Here is a 15484-nt window from a genome sequence, read left to right as displayed (position 1 = left end):
AGTTAATGTCTAATCTGCACAAGGGATGGACAGGTCCTGTGGGATCCATGCCTGGTTCATTTTTATGAACGTCAGCTTGTCCACATTGGCTGTAGACAGGCGGCTGCGTTTGTCTGTAATGACGCCCCCTGCCGTGCTGAATACACGTTCAGACAAAATGCCTCAAAGGCATAAAAGGCTAGCTCTGGCCACGTGGACAATTTGGAGACCCAGAAGTTGAATGGGGCCGAACCATCAGTCAGTACGTGGAGGGGTGTGCACACGTACTGTTCCACCATGTTAGTGAAATGTTGCCTCCTGCTAACACGTTCCGTATCAGGTGGTGGTGCAGTTAGCTGTGGCGACAAAACTTTTCCACATCTCTGCCATGCTAACCTTGCCCTCAGAGGAGCTGGCCGTGACACAGCTGCGTTGGCGACCTCTTGCTCCTCCTCTGCCTTCGCCTTGGGCTTCCACTTGTTCCCCTGTGACATTTGGGAATGCTCTCAGTAGCGCGTCTACCAACGTGCGCTTGTACTCGCGCATCTTCCTATCACGCTCCAGTGCAGGAAGTAAGGTGGGCACATTGTCTTTATACCGTGGATCCAGCAGGGTGGCAACCCAGTAGTCCGCACACGTTAAAATGTGGGCAACTCTGCTATCGTTGCGCAGGCACTGCAGCATGTAGTCGCTCATGTGTGCCAGGCTGCCCAGTGGTAAGGACAAGCTGTCCTCTGTGGGAGGCGTATCGTCATCGTCCTGCGTTTCCCCCCAGCCACGCACCAGTGATGGGCCCGAGCTGCGTTGGGTGCCACCCCGCTGTGAACATGCTTCATCCTCATCCTCCTTCACCTCCTCCTCATCCTCGTCCTCCTCGTCCTCCAGTAGTGGGCCCTGTCTGGCCACATTTGTACCTGGCCTCTGCTGTTGCAAAAAACCTCCCTCTGAGTCACTTCGAAGAGACTGGCCTGAAAATGCTAAAAATTACCCCTCTTCCTCCTCCTCCTCCTCCTCCTCCTGGGCCACCTCCTCTTCCATCATCGCCCTAAGTGTTTTCTCAAGGAGACATAGAAGTGGTATTGTAACGCTGATAACGGCGTCATCGCCACTGGCCATGTTGGTGGAGTACTCGAAACAGCGCAACAGGGCACACAGGTCTCGCATGGAGGCCCAGTCATTGGTGGTGAAGTGGTGCTGTTCCGCAGTGCGACTGACCCGTGCGTGCTGCAGCTGAAACTCCACTATGGCCTGCTGCTGCTCGCACAGTCTGTCCAGCATGTGCAAGGTGGAGTTCCACTGGGTGGGCACTTCGCATATGAGGCGGTGACCGGGAAGGCCGAAGTTACGCTGTAGCGCAGACAGGCGAGCAGCGGCAGGATGTGAACGCCGGAAGCGCGAACAGACGGCCCGCACTTTATGCAGCAGCTCTGACATGTCGGGGTAGTTGTGAATGAACTTCTGCACCACCAAATTCAGCACATGCGCCAGGCAAGGGATGTGCGTCAAACCGGCTAGTCCCAGAGCTGCAACGAGATTTCGCCCATTATCGCACACCACCAGGCCGGGCTTGAGGCTCACCGGCAGCAACCACTCATTGGTCTGTTGTTCTATACCCCTCCACAACTCCTGTGCATTGTGGGGCCTGTCCCCCAAACATATGAGTTTCAGAATGGCCTGCTGACGTTTACCCCGGGCTGTGCTGAAGTTGGTGGTGAAGGTGTGTGGCTGACTGGATGAGCAGGTGGAAGAAGAGGAGGAGGAAGCTGAGTAGGAGGAGGAGGAGACAGGAGGCAAAGAATGTTGCCCTGCGATCCTTGGCAGCGGAAGGACGTGCGCCAAACAGCTCTCCGCCTGGGGCCCAGCCGCCACTACATTTACCCAGTGTGCAGTTAGGGAGATATATAGCGTCCCTGGCCGCGCTTACTGGACCACGTATCTGTGGTTAGGTGGACCTTGCCACAGATGGCGTTGCGCAGTGCACACTTGATTTTATCGGATACTTGGTTGTGCAGGGAAGGCACGGCTCTCTTGGAGAAGTAGTGCCGGCTGGGAACAACATACTGTGGGACAGCAAGCGACATGAGCTGTTTGTCCACCAGCCTAAATGACAGCATTTCATAGGCCAGTAGTTTAGAAATGCTGGCATTCAGGGCCAGGGATCGAGGGTGGCTAGGTGGGAATTTACGCTTTCTCTCAAATGTTTGTGAGATGGAGAGCTGAACGCTGCCGTGTGACATGGTTGAGATGCTTGGTGACGCAGGTGGTGGTGTTGGTGGTACATCCCATGTTTGCTGGGCGGCAGGTGCCAACGTTCCTCCAGAGGCGGAGGAAGAGGCCAAGGCGGCAGTGTTTACTCCACTGCAGTTCATGCTTTGCATGCAGGTGCCTGGTATGCAGGTTGTGCTAAGGTTCAGAACGTTAATGCCTCGCTTCAGGCTATGATGGCACAGCGTGCAAACCACTCGGGTCTTGTCGTCAGCACATTGTTTGAAGAAGTGCCATGCCAGGGAACTCCTTGAAGCTGCCTTTGGGGTGCTCGGTCCCAGATGGCGGCGGTGAGTAGCAGGCGGAGTCTCTTAGCGGCGGGTGTTCTGCTTTTGCCCACTGCTCCCTCTTTTGCTACGCTGTTGGCTCAGTCTCACCTCTGCCTCTTCCTCCGAACTGTGAAAGTCAGTGGCACGACCTTCATTCCATGTGGGGTCTAGGACCTCATTGTCCCCTGCATCGTCTTCCACCCAGTCTTGATCCCTGACCTCCTGTTTAGTCTGCACACTGCAGAAAGACACAGCAGTTGGCACCTGTGTTTCGTCGTCATCAGAGACGTGCTGAGGTGGTATTCCCATGTCCTCATCATCAGGAAACATAAGTGGTTGTGCGTTAGTGCATTCTATGTCTTCCACCGCTGGGGAAGGGCTAGGTGGATGCCCTTGGGAAACCCTGCCAGCAGAGTCTTCAAACAGCATAAGAGACTGCTGCATAACTTGAGGCTCAGACAGTTTCCCTGGTATGCATGGGGGTGATGTGACAGATTGATGGGCTTGGTTTTCAGGCGTCATCTGTGCGCTTTCTGCAGAAGACTGGGTGGGAGATAATGTGAAAGTGCTGGATCCACCCAATTGACTAATGCCTGTACCTGCTCAGGCCTTACCATCCTTAGAACGGCATTGGGCCCCACCAAAATCGCTGTAAATTCTGGCGGCTACTGGGACCTGAGGTAGTTGGTACACTAGGACGTGTGGCTGTGGCAGAACGGCCACGTCCTCTCCCAGCACCAGAGGGTCCACTAACACCACCACGACCATGTCCGCGTCCGCGTCCCTTACTAGATGTTTTCCTCATTGTTATCGTTCACCACGATAAGAAAAATATTATTTGGCCCAATGTATTGAATTCAAATTCAGGCCTTTTTTTTACAGACACCTAACACTATCTGGCTATCTATTTAGGTACCGTATTACACTAATACAGGCACAGCAGTAATGACAGATTTAGCTGAATATAAATTTGAGGCCTATTATTTAGGCGCTGGGTGACAGGTATACGTTTACAGACAGAATTAGACTTGGATATGCACAGTAGCGTGTGTGTGAAGTTATTGAGAATAACACTATCAGCACCTTGAATCTAATATACCCTTTTATGGATAGATTTAAAGTAGGCCTAATACAGCAGAAACCACTAATTTAGGAAATTGCTAGGTTCGGAATTGTATTTCAACCCAGAACAAAAACTGTGCTTTGACGGACACAAAATAACTTGACCAGCAACAGCAATAACCACAGATTTAGCTGAATATAAATTTGAGGCCTATTATTTAGGCGCTGGGTGACAGGTATACGTTCACGGACAGAATTAGACTTGGATATGCACAGTAGCGTGTGTGTGAAGTTATTGAGAATGACCCTATTAGCCCCTTGAATCTAATATACCCTTTTAGGGATAGATTTAAAGTAGGCCTGATACAGCAGAAACCACTAATTTAGGAAATTGCTAGGTTGGGAATTGTATTTCAACCATGAACAAAAACTGTGCTTTGACGGACACAAAATAACTTGACCAGCTACAGCAATAACCACAGATTTAGCTGAATATAAATTTGAGGCCTATTATTTAGGCGCTGGGTGACAGGTATACGTTTACGGACAGAATTAGACTTGGATATGCACAGTAGCGTGTGTGTGAAGTTATTGAGAATGACCCTATCAGCACCTTGAATCTAATATACCCTTTTAGGGATAGATTTAAAGTAGGCCTGATACAGCAGAAACCACTAATTTAGGAAATTGCTAAGTTGGGAATTGTATTTCAACCCAGAACAAAAACTGTGCTTTGACGGACACAAAATAACTTGACCAGCTACAGCAATAACCACAGATTTAGCTGAATATAAATTTGAGGCCTATTATTTAGGCGCTGGGTGACAGGTTTACGTTTACAGACAGAATTAGACTTGGAAATGTACAGTAGCGTGTGTGTGAAGTTATTGAGAATGACTCTATCAGCACCTTGAATCTAATATACCCTTTTAATGAATAGATTTAAAGTAGCCCTTATACAGCAGAAACCACTAATTTAGGAAATTGCTAAGTTGGGAATTGTATTTCAACCCAGAACAAAAATATATCCTTTGCCAGACAGCAGACAGTATTACAATTGGCTGACCACAGCTGAAACACCAGATTTAGGGTACTGCTATTTTGGGAATTGTATTTCACCCCTCAATAAAATAGCAAGCACAGCCAAGCCCCTGATGTAGGATATAGCAAAAAAATAACCACACTATTGATGGTTAAATGGACTTGGTGGCAGCTTGCCTTGATGTAGGATATAGCAAAAAAATAACCACACTATTGATGGTTAAATGGACTTGGTGGCAGCTTGCCCCTGATGTAGGATATAGCCAAAAAATAACCACACTATTGATGGTTAAATGGACTTGGTGACATCTTGCCCCTGATGTAGGATATAGCAAAAAAATAACCACACTATTGATGGTTAAATGGACTTTGTGGCAGCTTGCCCCTGATGCAGGATATAGCCAAAAAATAACCACACTATTGATGGTTAAATGGATTTGGTGACAGCTTGCCCCTTATGTAGGATATAGCAAAAAAATAACCACACTATTGATGGTTAAATGGACTTGGTGGCAGTTTGCCCCTGATGTAGGATATAGCCAAAAAATAACCACACTATTGATGGTTAAATGGACTTGGTGACAGCTTGCCCCTGATGTATGATATAGCCAAAAAATAACCACACTATTGATGGTTAAATGGACTTGGTGGCAGCTTGCCCCTGATGTAGGATAAAGCAAAAAAATAACCACACTATTGATGGTTAAATGGACTTGGTGGCAGCTTGCCCCTGATGTAGGATATATCCAAAAAATAACCACACTATTGATGGTTGAATGGACTTGGTGGCAGCTTGCCCCTGATGTAGGATATAGCAAAAAAATAACCACACTATTGATGGTTAAATGGACTTGGTGGCAGCTTGCCCCTGATGTAGGATATAGCAAAAAAATAACCACACTATTGATGGTTAAATGGACTTGGTGGCAGCTTGCCCCTGATGTAGGATATAGCAAAAAAATAACCACACTATTGATGGTTAAATGGACTTGGTGGCAGTTTGCCCCTGATGTAGGATATAGCCAAAAAATAACCACACTATTGATGGTTAAATGGACTCGGTGACAGCTTGCCCCTGATGTAGGATATAGCCAAAAAATAACCACACTATTGATGGTTAAATGGACTTGGTGGCAGCTTGCCCCTGATGTAGGATAAAGCAAAAAAATAACCACACTATTGATGGTTAAATGGACTTGGTGGCAGCTTGCCCCTGATGCAGGATATATCCAAAAAATAACCACACTATTGATGGTTAAATGGACTTGGTGGCAGCTTGCCCCTGATGTAGGATATAGCAAAAAAATAACCACACTATTGATGGTTAAATGGACTTTGTGACAGCTTGCCCCTGATGTAGCATATAGCAAAAAAATAACCACACTTTTGATGGTAAAATGGACTTGGTGGCAGCTTGTGCTGGCGCACCACAAGCCACAAAATGACCGCCGATCACCCCAGAAAAAAGTGACTGAAAAACGCTCTGGGCAGCCTAAAAACAGTGAGCAATTGAATGGCAGCAGTTCAATGATCCACAGCTGTAGATCGATCACTGACTTAAGTGTTTTGGAGGAGTTAATCACTGCCTAATCTCGCCCTAACGTCGCAGCTGCAACCTCTCCCTACACTAAGCACAGCAGAGTGACGTGCGGCGCTACGTGACTCCAGCTTAAATAGAGGCTGGGTCACATGCTGCACTGGCCAATCACAGCCATGCCAATAGTAGGCATGGCTGTGATGGCCTCGTGGGGCAAGTAGTATGACGCTTGTTGATTGGCTGCTTTGCAGCCTTTCAAAAAGCGCCAAGAAAACGACGAACACCGCACCCGAACCCGGACTTTTACTAAGATGTTCGGGTTCGGGTCCGTGTCACGGACACCCCAAAATTCGGTACGAACCCGAACTATACAGTTCGGGTTCGCTCATCCCTAGCTGCATATATTAATTGGACTTTAACTGTGAACGACCAGAAGTCATTGGCATTAAATGCTACACAGCTTTTACCATCACACCTGTACATGTGCTGTATGTCCATTGATTTACATCTGGCTGCGGTATACTGACACACGTGCCATATTCCCAGGGCTATATAGCCGGCATATATGGACCATCTTTTCTATTGATCAGCACGGGCCTCATTTCAATGGTATACAGCTGGCATACATGCTATAAGAATCACCCTGGGACGGGTGCATTGATATACGGGACTCATTCCTATCTATATAGAGGTCATATATCTGTATATAGCCTGCATTTTATGTACATCTTATTTTAGGGGATATGTTTTTAGGTTAAATAAATTGTGCATCGTTGTTCTTTCAAGTGAGCCCTTTTGAGTGTGCCCCTTCTTTGCTTTTGTTATTCACTATTTGTAGAATATTCGTCATATATATGCAAATTCAAGAATTTGCGATTATATTCTTGATTGCATAAATCGGCAACGTAATTTGCGCGTATTGCGCGCGCAATACAGGCGTGGGTCACTTATGCTACATTTTTCAAGCTGGTATAAGTTTCCTGAGACTGGAGAAAATGGTTCACACGGCGGAACATTACAATAGCTTTATATGCAGATAGAGTGCTCCAATATATTAGTGATTGGGCAAATCAGCAATTAATGATGCACATATTTTTGCGCAATACGTACAACTTGTGACATCACAGCACTATGTCTGTAGCATGCATGGATGGACAGCAGAACCTATCAGCTACACTATATCACGATCTAACCTACACTGACTATTTCCGCCTAACTATCTGAAGTATATATACAGTACAGACCAAAAGTTTGGACACACCTTCTCATTCAAAGAGTTTTCTTTATTTTCATGACTATGAAAATTGTAGATTCACACTGAAGGCTTCAAAACTATGAATTAACACATGTGGAATTATATACATAACAAACAAGTGTGAAACAACTGAAAATATGTCATATTCTAGGTTCTTCAAAGTAGCCACCTTTTGTTTTGATTACTGCTTTGCACACTCTTGGCATTCTCTTGATGAGCTTCAAGAGGTAGTCCCCTGAAATGGTTTTCACTTCACAGGTGTGCCCTGTCAGGTTTAATAAGTGGGATTTCTTGCCTTATAAATGGGGTTGGGACCATCAGTTGCGTTGAGGAGAAGTCAGGTGGATACACAGCTGATAGTCCTACTGAATAGACTGTTAGAATTGGTATTATGGCAAGAAAAAAGCAACTAAGTAAAGAAAAACGAATGGCCATCATTACTTTACGAAATTAAGGTCAGTCAGTCAGCAGAAAAATTGGGAAAACTTTGAAAGTAAGGGGTATTTGACCATGAAGGAGAGTGATGGGGTGCTGCGCCAGATGACCTGGCCTCCACAGTCACCGGACCTGAGCCCAATCGAGATGGTTTGGGGTGAGCTGGACTGCAGAGTGAAGGCAAAAGGGCCAACAAGTGCTAAGCATCTCTGGGAACTCCTTCAAGACTGTTGGAAGACCATTTCAGGGGACTACCTCTTGAAGCTCATCAAGAGAATGCCAAGAGTGTGCAAAGCAGTAATCAAAGCAAAAGGTGGCTACTTTGAAGAACCTAGAATATGACATATTTTCAGTTGTTTCACACTCGTTTGTTATGTATATAATTCCACATGTGTTAATTCATAGTTTTGATGCCTTCATAGTCATGAAAATAAAGAAAACCCTTTGAATGAGAAGGTGTGTCCAAACTTTTGGTCTGTACTGTATATATATATATATATATATATATATATATAAGATAACTGTCTAATGTAGTAAAACAAAGCACAGAGCACAGCAATGTCACTGCTGTCTCTTTCATAACCGCAATAAACTTTAGAAAATGGCTGCCGGGGAGGTTCTTATATAGTAAGGGGTAGGCAACTTTCTATTGGTTGCTAGGGATGTTGCTAAGCTCAGACAAAGCCTTCTCATTGGCCCACAAGCAACATAGAATGTGTCGGCAGATAAGAACCATTTGGCCCATCTAGTCTGCCCAATATACTGAATACTATGAATAGCCCTATCTTATATGAAGGATGGCCTTATGCCTATCCCATGCATGCTTAAACTCCTTCACTGTATTTGCAGCTACCACTTCTGCAGGAAGGCTATTCCATGCATCCACTACTCTCTCAGTAAAGTAATACTTCCTGATATTACTTTTAAACCTTTGCCCCTCTAAATAGAAACATAGAATCAAGAAGCATAGAAGCAAGAAGCAGGGAGGAATCATGGGTTCAAATGAAAAAAAAAAAACTAGAATATTCTCAAATACGAATATATAGCACTATATTCTAAATCTTCGCAAATTCTCGAAGTTGCTAAATTCATGATTAATATTCGCGATACGAATATTCGTGCCCAACACTAATGGACACCGGTATGGATTCTCAATTTAAAGTGATTATATTGCCGTTTTAAACAACAGATTATGGGGGTAAAGTCTGTGATCAGCGATAACTCATTGGGCAGAACCTGTTGCTTTCTCCATTGAGTTATAATGGGTCAGACAAGACTTAGTCAGGTATCAGAATTTCTTTTGTGCTGAATGCAGTACTGAACCTTTCTATCTATTCTGACAGTCAAAAACAACGAAAGCCTGAAGAAACAGAAACAACAACAGAGCCCAAAAAGTAATTTTGGATTTATAGATAATAGAGGATTCGATACAGTTTCATAAACCATAAAGAGATTAAAATGTAAATGTGCTGCTTAGGCTGAGTTCACACTTCAGTTATTTGGTCAGTTATTGTGAGCGAAAACCAGGTGCAGGTCAAAACACGGAACATTTGCCAATCTTTCCATTACACCTGATCTCTCAGTAGGCTTCACTACTGGTTTTGGCTCACAATAACTGAGGGAAATAACTGACCAAATAACTGAAGTGTGAACTCAGCCCTAATTCTAATTATTAATAATAGCTGTTTGCTCTTCTTACCATAAAATCCCTCATTTCTTTTTCAAATTCTGCGTAGTATACACATTTCTTATCCAACTGCAAGGTCAAAAAATACATTAACAGTCAGTTCACTTGGCAGATAACAAGAAAACAGCACATTTATGCTGCAAGTCAAGTTACAGGGCATTTTTTTTACAATGTAACAGGATTTTCTTGAGACAATTCCATTTCGCTAAAGGAGTCCATGAATGCTAAACTGATCAGATGCTGTCCCACAGCCAGGATTCAGGAACCAGCACTTGGATCTGAATACTTTTATAACTGCATGTAATTAAACATTTTACATAACCACCAAGTAAAAAGTATCTGCATAGCGCCACCTGCTGTTTGCTCTTTTTCTAATTTCTCTGTCCTGCTCACTGAGATGGAAGCACATGCTCAGTTCCAGCACTCAACTGCTACCAGCTGCAGTAGAAGGGACACGCCCCTCTAGAAAGTGCACGCCCCTAAGCTGCCAGCTTGGAATAAATCTAGCAGATCAATTGGAGCAATGAATGGGGAGATCTCTGGATCCATGTGAGGTACCGGGCTGGTTCTAAGTTTGTTAGAAAGAGACTGACATGTACTAGGTGATGTCTGATTTTTATTTTTTCTTTGATCATGGGATAACCCCTTTAACGTGTTTTACATTACATTTACTGTACCTTATTCTTTCTGTGCTTACAGATCAATTTCTTTCCAATTTCCAGCAGTTGCGGGACACTCTGTGAACAAAACACAATCACATGGCAGTCACTGATGAGCAGCACTGAGCGTCTAATTGACTTATGCAAAATGAATAAATCATAAAATAGTAATAAACAGTTGATGTATGATAACAATGAAGTGGAATATGCAAATAACATATACTGTAAAAGACGTGCACATATTCAGACAATTACACCCGCTATATATGTACAGTGTATACACTCACAGTAAGTTCTTATACTAAGTGCACCCTTGCTGAGTTCTGAAGAGTGCAGGAGCAGGACTCCAAACCAATGCATACAAGTAGAAGGAACTCCAAAGAAGTTCAAAGTGATAATTTTATATGTACAAGTCCAAATTTACCACACACCATACACACACTCCTCTGGCAGCGGTTTATCTCCCTGCTACCAAAAGGATCGGGCAATTGAATCCAATGTGTCCAGTCGATATCTCCCCGGATATCAGCTCTCGGGGGACAGTCAGGAAGCTACCACAGATATTAGATGGTTGGCCAAACCTGCCAAAATCTAATGTGTATGACCCGCTTAACTTTGGATTGCTTCACTTGCAAATAAACTATCACTCTGAACTTCCTTGATTTCCTTCTACTCATATATATACTGTACATACTTATACAATATGGATCAAGCATACAGATGCACAAATATAGTAAAACACCATATTTTTTGCTCCATAAGATGTACTTTTAAAATGGCAGATGTTTTATGAAGCAAATACTATTATATGCAAATGAGCCTCCAGGCGCAACGGTGGCATTGCCGCTACACCTACAGCCTCTGCTCTCTCTGCACTTTGATTGACTTTAGGAGAAGACAGGGCTAGGTGTGATCACATTTATACTTCCTGCCCTGCCAATCAATGTACAGAGGGTGCAGCAGTTGCAGAGAGAGCAGAGCCTCTAGGTGTAACAGTACCGCCCCCGTTGCTCCTAGAGTCTCATTTGCATATATTAAAACATAATTTTCCTCAGCAATGAAGGCACATATGAACATGGGACCAACACAGATGCCTTCAGCTGCCAAGCGCACATGTAACAGGTCAGCCAGTGTCATAGGGACAAATCTGCTGACAGATGACAATTAAGGTGCTGTCTTGTTATAGCCTTCACCAGGTTTATTGATACATTTTATGGAAACCTCTAGTTGTATGTTTTATTTTTTTAGATATTGGAAATTATTTTTTTTTACCTCCAACGCATGTTTCAAACAGTTTTCATCATTCGCGTATTCATTTACAAAGCCATCACAGCGATCAAATGTGGTAACATATGGTTCACATGTTGAGCATTCCTCTGGTTGAGGGGGATCATAGCTCCCAGACTCTAAAACACACGCAAAAGACACCGTTAAGTAACCCCATACAAATCTTATAGTACATATATAAAACGTGCTGCTGACTATACTTACCCGTGCAGACACCGACACTAGCCAATGCAAAAAGTATGATGATCTTCATTGTGTAGATGGCTGAGATTGGCACAAATGTGGATCCTACTCCCTTTTATAGCGAAAATCAGTGACATATGTTACCACCCAGTATACAGATGGCAACTTTTTTTCGCCTCTGGCAACTTCCTTGCGAAAATATATCAAAACTTGGCAAAACAATCAGCACCTGCCATAAGTTTGCACAGCAAATGTTATTTTGTACTTTTTAAATGGGACATTTTTAGTTAACCCCTTCCCACAATTTGGTGTAACTGTGCATTAAGATTGCCATCCACCGAATTTCTAAATGCAGTTATAACGCGCTAGCTCAGAGCCATCTATATTAGAATATATAGAGTCAATCTCTCACTGCAATGGCAGGGCCCAATAAGCTGCTTGAGAGTGTTGCACTGATAGGCATAATACACTGCAATATAGAAGTATTGCAGTGTATTATATCAGCGATCAAGCTATGTAGTATTGTCAGGAAGGCCAAAACTGGTTGTGGCGGTGAGAGGTTAAAGGGGTTGTCCGATTTTTAGTATTAGATTGGTGGGGGGTCTGACACCAGGCCAGGCTGTATTAATGAGAAAACAGCGCTCATCTCTGCTCTGTTTACCTGTTCGCTGTATCAACTGCAGTGGTGAGCAGTGTAATTACAAGTATGGCGTTCCCATTCGCTTATATGGGATAGCTCCATCTTGTATGAGCACTGCCTTCTCTTCAAACAGCAGAGAGATGGGGGTTGGACCCCCGCCGATCTGATATTGATGACCTATCCTGAGGTGACAACAAAACCAGCCTACAAATGCCAATCCTAATAAATAAACCGAATGGATCGGTGTACAAAGCTGCTTTCTATATATCTCTGTACATTATGCCTCATGAACAAAGCCGTAGCCTTTTTTGGTCTGCAAATTGCGGATCCCCAAAACACAAATACCGGCAGTGTGTGTTCCATATTTTGCGGAACTAAATGTTCGGCCCATAATAGAAGTGCCCTATCCTTGTCCATAATGTGGAAAAGGACATGTTCTATATTTTTGCAGGTGCCACAGAAAGAGATTATCAAAGCTTTCGAAAAATTTGATTTGGCCGATACGCTGAACTTCGACAAGAAATTAGATTTGTTGTGAATTAATTTGTCATAAATCGTAATAGATCAGGTATACCCAGGCCATTCTGCCTAATCATATTCATCCCGCTTGTTGGCCCAATCTCATTTTGAAGGCTTGGAACTTAAACTAAAGCATATTCAATATGTGAGAGAGAATCTAAATCGCACATCCTCCTTACTATGCTTTTGATATAACAACTGTTTTAAATTTCAGCATGATAAAACATGGCTAAATTATCAGAAGTCTGCAAAGGGTTTATAAATTCCTACCATCTCTCAGTTGGTGAGCTCTTAGCACCTGTTCACATTATGCGGTGCTGGACGGTGGCCATCGCTGCTTTTGTGCTGCGCTGGTGGAGTGATGGGGCCCAGGGCCTAGGTGGCTTTGCCGCACAGTGAGGGCGCTGTGTGGCTGCTGGGTCCCATTGCCTGCTGGAGCGGTGTGGGGGCGCGATAGTCGCCGCACAGTGCCGCGCCAAAGTTAGAGTAGGTCCCCACTTGAAGAGGCAACCTTGTCGTGGTAAGTGGGCCTATGCTCTTTGATCAAACTGTATACTAATGCCTCCTAATAGTGCACAGCAATAGATTGATAATAGTGCTGCATAGCCATGTTTTATCATGCTGAAATTTAAAACAGTTGTTATATCAAAAGCATAGTAATGAGGATGTGCGATTTAGATTCTCTCTCACATATTAAACTAAAGCATACCTGCCAACCGTCCCGGATCTGAAGGGACAGTCCCGGATTTCAGTGGCTGTCCCGTGTCACGGTACGAAGGATGAATGTCCTGCTCTCAGGCAGCTGTCTCTGTTTCCATAGGAAGGAGAGACAGTGGCCTGTAATGATGAAGCAGAGGGCGGGGCCGGCCAGGAGCTCAGTGTATCCTGCTGCTGGGGAACGAGGTGAGTATGTGGAGGTTTTTTTTTTTTACTGCCGTGTGATTGGTTCACAATCCTGGGCATATTACTGTGAGGGGGGAATAACTAGGCATATTACTGTGAGGGGGCACATATCTGGGCATATTAATGTGAGGGGGTACATAATTGGGTATATTACTGTAAAGGGACACATAACTGGGTATATTATTGTGAGCGGACAAATATCTGGGCATATTACTGTAAGGGGGCAACTATCTAGGCATATTACTGTGAGAGGGCACGATCCTGGGCATATTACTGTGAGGGGGCACATATCTGGGCATATTACTGTGATGGGGCACATGTTAGCATAACTAATGTGAGGGGACACATAACTGGGCATATTTCTGTGAAGGGGCACATATCTGGCATAACTACTGTGAGGGGGCACATATCTGGCATAACTACTGTGAGGGGGCACATATCTGGGCATAACTACTGTGAGGGGGCACATATTTGGGCATAGCTACTGTGATGGGCACATATCTGGGCATTGCTACTGTAAGGGAACACATATCTTGGCATAACTACTTTGAGGGGGGCACATATCTGGGCATTGCTACTGTGATGGGGCACATATCTGGGCGTTGCTACTGTGAGGGGGCACATATCTGGGCATAACTTCTGTGAGGGGGCACATATCTGGGCATAACTACTGTGAGGGGGCACATATTTGGGCATAGCTACTGTGATAGGCACATATCTGGGCATTGCTACTGTAAGGGAGCACATATCTTGGCATAACTACTTTGAGAGGGCACATATCTGGGCATTTCTACTGTGAAAGGGCACATATCTGGGCATTGCTACTGTGAGGGGGCACATATATGGCATAACTACTGTGAGGGGGCACATATCTGGGCATAACTACTGTGAGTGGGCACATATCTGGGCATTGCTACTGTGAGGGGACACAAATCTGGCATAACTACTGTGAGGGGGCACATATCTGGGCATAACTACTGTGAGGGGCACATATTTGGGCATAACTTCTGTGATGGGCACATATCTGGGCATTGGTACTGTAAGGGGGCACATATCTGGACATAACTACTTTGAGGGGGTACATATCTGGGCATTGCTACTGTGAGGGGGCAGATATCTGGGTATTTCTACTGTGAGGAGGCACATTTCTGGGCATTGCTACTGTAAAGGGGCACATATTTGGGCATAACTTCTTTGAGGGGGCACATATCTGGGCATGTCTATTGTGAAGGGGCACATATCAGGGCATTGCTACTGTGAGGGGGCACATATCTGGGCATAACTACTGTGAGGGGGCACATATCTGGGCATTGCTACTGTAAGGGGGCACATATCTGAGAATCACTACTGTGAAGGGGCACATATCTGGGCATTGCTACTGTGAGGGGGCACATAACTGGGCATATTACTGTGAGGGGGCACATATCTGGGCATTGCTACTATGAAGAGGCACATATCTGGGCATTGCAACTGTGAAGGGGCACATATCTGGGCATAACTACTGTGAGGGGGCACATATCTGGGGATTGCTACTGTGAAGGGGCACATATATATGCATAACTACTTTGAGGGGGCACATATCTGGGCATTTCTACTGTGTGGGGGCACATATCTGGGCATTGCTACTGTGAGGGGGCACATATCTTGGAATCACTACTGTGGGGGGGGGCACATATCTGGGCATCGCTACTGTGACTGGGCACATATCTGATATAACTACTTTGAGGGGGCACATATCTGGGCATAATTTGTGAAGGGGGCAA

This window comes from Bufo bufo, chromosome 9, assembly GCF_905171765.1.
Source record: "Bufo bufo chromosome 9, aBufBuf1.1, whole genome shotgun sequence".
Taxonomy (NCBI): domain Eukaryota; kingdom Metazoa; phylum Chordata; class Amphibia; order Anura; family Bufonidae; genus Bufo; species Bufo bufo.
The sequence above is the reverse complement of the archived record's forward strand: the minus strand, read 5'-3'. Positions refer to the sequence as shown.